This window comes from Oncorhynchus kisutch, linkage group LG14, assembly GCF_002021735.2.
Source record: "Oncorhynchus kisutch isolate 150728-3 linkage group LG14, Okis_V2, whole genome shotgun sequence".
Lineage (NCBI taxonomy): Eukaryota > Metazoa > Chordata > Actinopteri > Salmoniformes > Salmonidae > Oncorhynchus > Oncorhynchus kisutch.
The window spans coordinates 31,619,268-31,629,433 of record NC_034187.2 but is presented as its reverse complement, the minus strand read 5'-3'; positions in this window follow the sequence as shown (position 1 = coordinate 31,629,433).

Below are 10,166 nucleotides of genomic sequence, written 5' to 3'. Positions count from 1 at the left end.
AAGAGACTTGGAAGAGGCAGGAGAGGTGGGGAGATGAAGAGACTTGGAAGAGGCAGGAGAGGTGAGGAGATGAAGAGACTTGGAAGAGGCAGGAGAGGTGGGGAGATGAAGAGACTTGGAAGAGGCAGGAGAGGTGGGGAGATGAAGAGACTTGGAAGAGGCAGGAGAGGTGGGGAGATGAAGAGACTTGGAAGAGGCAGGAGAGGTGGGGAGATGAAGAGACTTGGAAGAGGCAGGAGAGGTGGGGAGATGAAGAGACTTGGAAGAGGCAGGAGAGGTGGGGAGATGAAGAGACTTGGAAGAGGCAGGAGAGGTGGGGAGATGAAGAGACTTGGAAGAGGCAGGAGAGGTGGGGAGATGAAGAGACTTGGAAGAGGCAGGAGAGGTGGGGAGATGAAGAGACTTGGAAGAGGCAGGAGAGGTGGGGAGATGAAGAGACTTGGAAGAGGCAGGAGAGGTGGGGAGATGAAGAGACTTGGAAGAGGCAGGAGAGGTGGGGAGATGAAGAGACTTGGAAGAGGCAGGAGAGGTGGGGAGATGAAGAGAATTTGAGGAGGAGGCAGGAGAGGTGGGGAGATAAAGATACTTGGAAGAGGCAGGAGAGGTGGGGAGAAGAGACTTGGAAGAGGCAGGAGAGGTGGGGAGAAGAGACTTGGAAGAGGCAGGAGAGGTGGGGAGAAGAGACAGGAGAGGTGGGGAGAAGAGACTTGGAAGAGGCAGGAGAGGTGGGGAGAAGAGACTTGGAAGAGCCAGGAGAGGTGGGGAGATGAAGAGACTTGGAAGAGCCAGGAGAGGTGGGGAGATGAAGAGACTTGGAAGAGGAGGCAGGAGAGGTGGGGAGATGAAGAGACTTGGAAGAGGCAGGAGAGGTGGGGAGATGAAGAGACTTGGAAGAGGAGGCAGGAGAGGTGGGGAGATGAAGAGACTTTGAGGAGGAGGCAGGAGAGGTGAAGGGGGGGGCTTGGGGAGTTATGGCGCTCTTTGTCACTGGAAGGAATCTGAGAGGTTTGGAGAGATTGCTCCAAGAAAGAGGGGGGACAGACAGGGTAAAGTGGCCAGTCAAAAGTTTGGACAAGGTTTTTTTTTTCTTCCTATTTTCTACATTGTATAGAATCATGTAGTAATCAAAAAAGTGTTAAACAAATCAAAATGTTATTTATATTTGAGATTCTTCAAAGTAGCCAGCCTTTGCCTTGATGACCGCTTTGAACACTCTTGGCATTCTCTCAACCAGCTTCATGAGGATGCATGGAATGCATTTCAATTAAAAGGCGCTGTCACGACGTCCGCCGAAGTCGGTCCCTCTCCTTGTTCGGGCGGCATTCGGCGGTCGACATCACCGGTCTTTTAGCCATTGCCGATCCACTTTTCATTTTCCATTTATTTTGTCTTTGTTTTCTACACACCTGGTTTCTACTCCGCAATTACATGTTCATTATTTAACCCTCTGTTTCCCACATGTTAGTGTGCGTGTTTATTGATTTGTTCTTGGCGGTACTTGTCGGCTGGTTATGTTTGCTGGGTTATGTATTTACGCCTGTTATTTTTGAGTTACCAGTATTTCTCCGCACTTTGAGTATTGTCTGTATACTGGTGCTGTCGTGGAATTAAATACCTTGTAAACTCATTTCTGCTCTCCTGCACCTGATTCACTGCACCAGTTAACCATCGCCTTTTTTTGGTTACTACATGATTCCACATGTGTTATTTCATAGTTTTGTTGTCTTCACTATTATTCTACAATGTCGAAAATAGTAAAAAATTAAGAAAAACCCTCAAATGAGTACGTGTGTACAAACTTTTGATTGATACTGTATAACCAACAGACAATGTAGGGCCTTTATTTGAAAGGCAGAACTGAAAGCAGGCTTCAATAGCCAGGAATAGATCCTGTATAACAGTCATAAGAAGAAGGTTATTTTACAAAGGCAGAGTGAACATCGTGTTTTTCCCTCTGATGTAGATAATGAATCTAGCTGGGTAAAAACACTACATGACAAAGTGGCTCTGTCACCTCAGCACGAGTCGAGCGGTGCTGGCTTAGCTGAAGCTCCTCTTATTTCTTTATCAGGACCGGAGACGGGCTTTCCTAGAATCTTTCAAGCTCTGGCGGGCTCAACGGCTCATCCATCACCAGAGCAGCTCCATGGGTTTTTCATTTATGTCAGGAGTCAGACATCAGACCCCAGCCCCATTGAGTTTCAACATTCATGTCCCAACACCTGTCACTCACCTCACATAAACACAACGGCAGTGCCTCTCTCGCTCTCTCTCTCTCTTTCTCTCTTTCTCTCTCTCTCGCTCTCTCTCTCGCTCTCTCTCTCACTCACTTTTCTCCTTATTTTATGAGGAGTGAATTTGTTTTTTAAATTGTGACGTGATCTCGGGGTCAGGACTGCAAATCAAACCTGCACTCACCCAGACAAAAGGAAAGAGAACACACTGCTCTTCCAAAATGACACTGTGTGTGTGTGTGTGTGTGTGTGTGTGTGTGTGTGTGTGTGTGTGTGTGTGTGTGTGTGTGTGTGTGTGTGTGTGTGTGTGTGTGTGTGTGTGTGTGTGTGTGTGTGTGTGTGTGTGTGTGTGTGTGTGTGTGTGTGCGTGTGTGCGTGTGTGTGTGCACATACGAATGCTTGTCCATACTTGCTTTCATTCTCCTCCAGGCAGCTCCACGTAAACATCAATCCATGATTGTGGATGGAGAATATAGCTCCCTTATGATAATGTTAATTAAAACCAAACCTGTCACATTAAACAGGCAAGATTACGGCTTTCTCCTTTCCTACAATTAAAAAACATTGGCTGCAACATTACACAGTGAAGGAAAACTTTTCTGAATTGGCCATAAACAATATCAGATTCCTGCTATTACGTTATTTTCCCACAGTCATGGACGGCAGTGTGTCATTTTGGAGTGCCCATTCAGGGGCTAATGTTGTTGACAGATTTACTTTTGGAAGAGATCTGATACCCTGATCTTTTTTCTCTCAGTCTTTTCAGGCCATTTGAAAGTGGTTCTGGCACAACAGAGCATCATTCCACAAACATTTACTCTAATATGAATCTGATGATTCAGGGCAATTTAGCCTTATTTCAAAGTTAGCTGAAACTATTGTGTGGGCGTGTGGCTTGGCCATGACTAGAGCCATGTTCTGACAGCCTCTATGGACCCCCCTCCAACTTCTTTACCAAGGCTACAACACATAGGAGAGTGTGGGGTAAGTTAAGACAAAGGGGTAAGTTGAGTCACCCTTGTTTTTAGGAAACCATACACAACATTTCTCATTTGACCAAATATTCAGGAAGATGTCATCATTTCGTGGAATCTGTAGGAAGAAACCACATAGTAAAAGCGGTAAGCAAGTTATGTCCAAAAAAGTCAAATGAATGTATTAATAAGATTGTTTATACATCAGTTGGGGTCTCTGAGCTTCAATATGAGGTCCTAAACCTGGCATGAAAGTGCATCCTTGCAGCTCTGTAGGCTAATATAGTCAAAATGTTTGCCATGGGGTGAGTTGAGCCAATGGCAAGCTGAGCAAAGTCTTTCCTTTACATGCATAATGCAAGGCATTATCACTGGGATATGAGGTAACAACAGGGCCTGGCCTAAATTAAAAGGCATTATCACTGGGGTATGAGGTAACAACAGGGCCTGGCCTAAATTAAAAGGCATTATCACTGGGATATGAGGTAACAACAGGGCCTGGCCTAAATTAAAAGGCATTATCAATGGGATATGAGGTAACAACAGGGCCTGGCCTAAATTAAAAGGCATTATCACTGGGATATGAGGTAACAACAGGGCCTGGCCTAAATTAAAAGGCATTATCACTGGGATATGAGGTAACAACAGGGCCTGGCCTAAATTAAAAGGCATTATCACTGGGATATGAGGTAACAACAGGGCCTGGCCTAAATTAAAAGGCATTATCACTGGGATATGAGGTAACAACAGGGCCTGGCCTAAATTAAAAGTGTTGTTAAAAAGTACAAGGGTTTGTTAGGTGTTAAGCCTGTGTTAAAATAAGCTTTAAAATTATTAAAAAGACTTTACTCAAATCAAATGTATTCATAAAGCCGTTTTACATCAGCTGATGTCACAAAGTTCTTGTAAAGAAACCCAGCCTAAAACCCCAAACAGCAAGCAATGCAGATGTAGAAGCACGGTGGCTATGAAAAACTCCCTAAAAAGGCAGGAACCTAGGAAGAAACCTAGCGAGGAACCAGGCTCTGAATGGTAGCCAGTCCTCTTCTGGCTGTGCTGGGTGGAGATTATAAGAGTACATGGCCATTAAGGCCAGATAGTTCTTCAAGATGTTCAAACCTTCATAGATGACCAGCAGGGTCAAATAATAATCACAGTGGTTGTAGTGGGTGCAACAGGTCAGCACCTCAGGAGTAAATGTCAGTTGGCTTTTCATAGCCAAGCATTCAGAGTTAGAGAGACAGCAGGTGCGGTAGAGAAGGAGAGAGAGAGAGAGGGACAGATAGAGGGTCGGCAACAGTAGGTCCGGTAGCACGTCCAGTGAACAGGTCAGGGTTCCATCGCCACAGGCAAAACAGCAGAAAATGGATCAGCAGCACAACCAGGTGGACTTGGGATGGGGACAGCCAGGAGTCATCAGGCCAGGTAGTCCTGAGGCATGGTCCTAAGGCTCAACAGACCACCAACTTACTACCCTGAGACAAGACTGAATATAGCCCACAAAAGATCTCCTCCACCGCACGAGCCTGAGGGGGGTGAAAAACCGGACAGGAAGATTATGTCAATGAATCAACCCACTCAAGGCAATTATAGTGGGAAAATTGTGCCAAGAGTTATGTTTTAAAAACTGTAATGTTTGCATGAACGCTGATTATTTCCAGGAATACACAACGTCCTGAAATATACAGTTGAAGTCGGAAGTTTACATACACCTTAGCCAAATACATTTAAACTCAGTTTTTCACAATTCCTGACATTTAATCCAAGTTAAAAAATCCCTGTCTTAGGTCAGTTAGGTTCACAACTTTATTTTAAGAATGTGAAATGTCAGAATAATAGTAGAGAGAATTATTTATTTCAGCTTTCATTTTTTTCACCACATTCCCAGTGGCTCAGAAAATGACATGCACTCAATTTGTATTTGGTAGCATTGCCTTTAAATTGTTTAACTTGTGTCAAATGTTTCAGATAGCCTTCCACAACCGTCCCACAATAAGTTGGCTGAATTTTGGCCCATTCCTCCTGACAGAGCTGGTGTAACTGAGTCAGGTTTGTAGGTCTTCTTGCTCGCACATGCTTTTTCAGTTCGCCCACATATTTTCTACAGGATTGGGGACAGGGCTTTGTGAGGCCACTCCAATACCTTGACTTTGTTGTCCTTAAGCAATTTTGCCACAACTTTGGAAGTATGCTAGGGGCCATTTGGAAGACCCATTTGCGACCAAGCTTTAACTTCCTGACTGGTGTCTTGAGATGTTGCTTCAACATATCCACATCATTTTCCTGCCTCCTGATGCCATCTATTTTGTGAAGTGCACCAGTCCCTCCTGCAGCAAAGCACCCCCACAACATGATGCTGCCACCCCCGTGCTTCACGGTTGGGATGGTGTTCTTCGGCTTGCAAGCCTCCCCCTTTTTCCTCCAAACATAACGATGGTCATTATGGCCAAACAGTTCTGTTTGTGTTTCATCAGACCAGAGGACATTTCTCCAAAAAGTACAATCTTTGTCCCCATGTGCAGTTGCAAACCGTAGTCTGGCTTTTTATGGCGGTTTTGGAGCAGTGGCTTCTTCCTTTCTGAGCGGCCTTTCAGGTTATGTCGATATAGGACTCGTTTTACTGTGGATAGAGATACTTTTGTACCTGTTTCCGCCAGCATCTTCACAAGGTCCTTTACTGTTGTTCTGGGATTGATTTTCACTTTTCGCACCAAAATACATTCATCTCTAGGAGACAGAACACGTCTCCTTCCTGAAATGTATGACTGCTGCGTGGTCCCATGGTGTTTATATTTGCATACTATTGTTCATACAGGTGAACGTGATACCTTCAGGCATTTGGAAATTGCTCCCAAGGATGAACCAGACATGTGGAGGTCTACATTTATTTATCTGAGGTCTTTGCTGATTTCTTTTGATTTCCCCATGATGTCAAGCAAAGAGGCACTGAGTTTGAAGGTAGGCCTTGAAATACATCCACAGGTACACCTCCAATTGACTCAAATGATGTCATTTTCTGGACACAGTCAACTTTGTGTATGTAAACTTCTGACCCATTGGAATTGTGATACAGTGAATTATAAGTGAAACAATCTGTCTGTAAACAATTGTTGGAAAAATTACTTGTGTCATGCACAAAGTAGATGTCCTCCAAAGTAGATGTTTTTTTTAAACTTCCGGCACTCTCCTCAACCTGAACTACAGTAGAACCGATATAGAGCTGCTGTAATTTATGTTCTAATATCAACCACAGCTCCCAACTCATTAAACAAGAACAGGCATGATTCCTGCCTGATTATCTAGGCAGCTAGCTTTCATGTTGGTTTTAATGTTGTTGACTTGGCTAAGAGGAAAGTAGGCTTCTGTGAGAATGTTCGATCAGTGATAAAGCTTTATTTGTATATAAACACTGTCTTGCGGCACGTTCGTGTCTACACTACTACACTATACTGATTCAAACCATGCACAAGGGGGAGGTGTGTTTGTATGCATGTGTGTATTTCCTGTTATTCCTCTATAAATAGTGATGAAATAATGGGTTGTTGGGAAATGGCAAAGCAAGTATTGATGACTCAGACTCCCTTATTTGGATGATTTATTTGTTTTCCTTTATCTATTCTCTGCATTTTGGGCCAAGAAGTACCCATGTTTCTGAAGAGCCCTACTGTTCACTTTTACACTTCACTCCTCTCTCTCATTCCTGCCCTTTCTACCCTAGTACCTCCAGTCAGGAAGGTTGTGAAACACTCTGCCTGTTTCCTTTGAGTCGCATCTGTGAGCTCCTCAAAAAAACAGCAACAAAGATAGTAAGGTTTATGAAAAGGAACTTGCTCAGCGAATGTGTTTCGGTTATGTTCCCTTTTTTTACCCCAAACATTCCCATTGAACCTTTCATTCTGTTGAAGTAAGTGACTTCTCTCTCAGTTACTGTCTGTCTGTCTGCCTGCCCCCCCCCCCCCCTGCCCCTGTTTCTCTCTCTCTCTCTCTCTCTCTCTCTCTCTCTCTCTCTCTCTCTCTCTCTCTCTCTCTCTCGCTCTCTCTCTCTCTCTCTCTCTCTCTCTCTCTCCCTCTCTCTCTCTTTACTTTCTCTTTTTCATGCCCTCTCTCCCTCCTCCGTCAGGGTGTTTACATAATGAGCTTATTGAATTTGTTACTGAAGTCTTATATCCCTCCGCTCTGGGTAAATACAATTATATCTCTTTAATAAAAAAATATTGTAAAATGTATATGATAATTAAACCAATTAAGAGCTTGAGTTATTGCCACTTCGGGCATGCCATTGAACAACCAAGACATTTGAAAAGCGGTGTTTTGAAGCTCTGTCATTTGTCATGCACTTGAGCCCAATCCTTGGGCTCCTGGAAGCATTAGGAACCCTGTGGAACCCTGTGTTTCATAAATAGACACAGGGTTCCTTTTTTTCCTGAAGCTTCACTTCTTGTCACTTATTCAACCGTCTTGAACATCACCCAAATGTGTTGATCATATGCATGGTCATACAGTGCCTTTGGAAAGTATTCAGACCCCTTGACTTTTTCCACATTTTCCTACGTTACATTCTAAAGTACTTTTTTTTTTAAACGCACACACACAATACCCCATAATGGGACGAACTGAAAGCACGGATATCCTACCAACGGGACATTAAAAACTGTAATATTTTATGCTTCACCGAGTCGTGGCTGAACGACACATTAAGAACATACAGCTGGCGGGTTATACACTCTATCAGCAGGACAGAACAGCAGCCTCTGGTAAGACACGGGGCAGGGTCAATTGCATATTTGTAAACAATAGCTGGTGCACGATATCTAAGGAAATCTCAAGGTTTTGCTTGCCTGAAGTAGAGTATCTCATTATAAGCTGTAGACCACACTATCTACCTAGAGAGATTTCATTTGTATTGTTCATAGCTGTCTACATGCCACCACAGACCGAGGCTGGCACTAATACCGCACTCAATGAGCTGTATTCCGCCATAAGCAGGAAAACAATCATCCAGAGGCTGCGCTCCTAGTGGCCGGGGACTTTAATGCAGGGAAACTTAAATCAGTTTTACCTAATTTCTATCAGCATGTTAAATGTGCAACCAGAGAGAAATCAATTCTATACCACCGTTACTCCACACACAGAGACGAGTACAAAGCTCTCCCTCGCCCTCCATTTGGCAAATCTGACCATTACTCTATCCTCCTGGTTCCTGCTTACAAGCAAAAATTAAAGCAGGAAGCACCAGTGACTCTGTCTGTAAAAAAGTGGTCAGATGAAGCAGATGCTAAACTACAGGACTGTTTTGCTAGCACAGACTGGAATATGATCCGGGATTCTTCTGATGGCATTGAGGAGTACATCACATCAGTCACTGGCTTTATCAATAAGTGCATTGAGGACGTCGTCCCCACAGTGACTGTACGTACATACTAGAGGTGTCACGTTCTGTCCATCGTTCGTATGTGTTTTCCTTGTTTTAGTGTTGGTCAGGACGTGAGCTGGGTGGGCATTCTATGTTGTGTGTCTGGTTTGTCTATTTCTATGTTTGGCCTGATATGGTTCTCAATCAGAGGCAGGTGTTAGTCATTGTCTCTGATTGGGAACCATATTTAGGTAGCCTGTTTTGTGTTGGGTTTTTGTGGGTGATTGTTCCTGTCTCTGTGTTTGCACCAGATAGGACTGTTTAGGTTTTCACTTTTCTTGTTTTGTATAGTCTGGTCATGTATAGTCGTCTTTATTAAAAACATGAATAACCACCACGCTGCATTTTGGTCCGCCTCTCTTTCACAAGAAGAAAACCCTTACAAGAGGTTGACCGATTAATCGGAATGGTCGGTTAATTAGGGCCGATTTCAAGTTTTCAAATCAATCGGAAATCGGTATTGTTTTAATTTTTTTTACACCTTAATTTAATCTTTATTTAACTAGGCAAGTCAGTTAAGCACACATTCTTATTTTCAATGACGGCCTAGGAACGGTGGGTTAACTGCCTCGTTCAGGGGCAGAATGACAGATTTTCACCTTGTCGTCTCGGGGTATCCAATCTTGCAACCGTACAGTTAACTAGTCCAACGCAATAATGACCTGCTACGCGAATGCAGTAAGCCAAGGTAAGTTGCTAGCTAGCATTACACTTATCTTATAAAAAATAATAAATCAATCATAATCACTAGTGTGAATGGCTGTTTATGACTTCAAGCCCATCAACTTCCGAGATGAGGCTGGTGTAACCGAAGTGAAATGGCTGGCTAGTTAGCATCTCAAACGTCACTCGCTCTGAGCCTTGGAGTGGTTGTTTCCCTTGCTCTGCATGGGTAACGCGGCTTCGAGGGTGGCTATTGTCGTTGTGTTCCTGGTCCGAGCCCAGGGAGGAGCGAGGAGAGGGACGGAAGCTATACTGTTACACTGGCAATACTAAAGTGCCTATAAGAACATCCAATAGTCAAAGGTTAATGAAATACAAATGGTATAGAGGTAAATAGCCCTATAATTCCTATAATAACTACAATTTAAAACTTCTTACCTGGGAATATTAAAGACTCAGGTTAAAAGGAACCACCAGCTTTCAAATGTTCTCATGTTCTGAGCAAGGAACTTAAACGTTAGCTTTCTTAGATGGCACATATTGCACTTTTACTTTCTTCCTCAACACTTAGTTTTTTCATTATTTAAACCAAATTGAACATGTTTCATTATTTATTTGAGGCTAAATTGATTTTATTGATCGTTTTTTTTGGGGGGGGGGTCCTCCAATAATCGGTACCGGTATCGGCGTTGAAAAATCATAATCGGTCGACCTTCAGTACATACCCCAACCAGAAGCCATGGATTGCAGGCAACATTCGCACTGAGCTAAAGGGTAGAGCTGCCGCTTTCAAGGAGCGGGACTCTAACCCGGAAGCTTATAAGAAATCCCGCTATGCCCTCCCGCTACGAACCATCAAACAGGCAAAGCATCAATACAGGA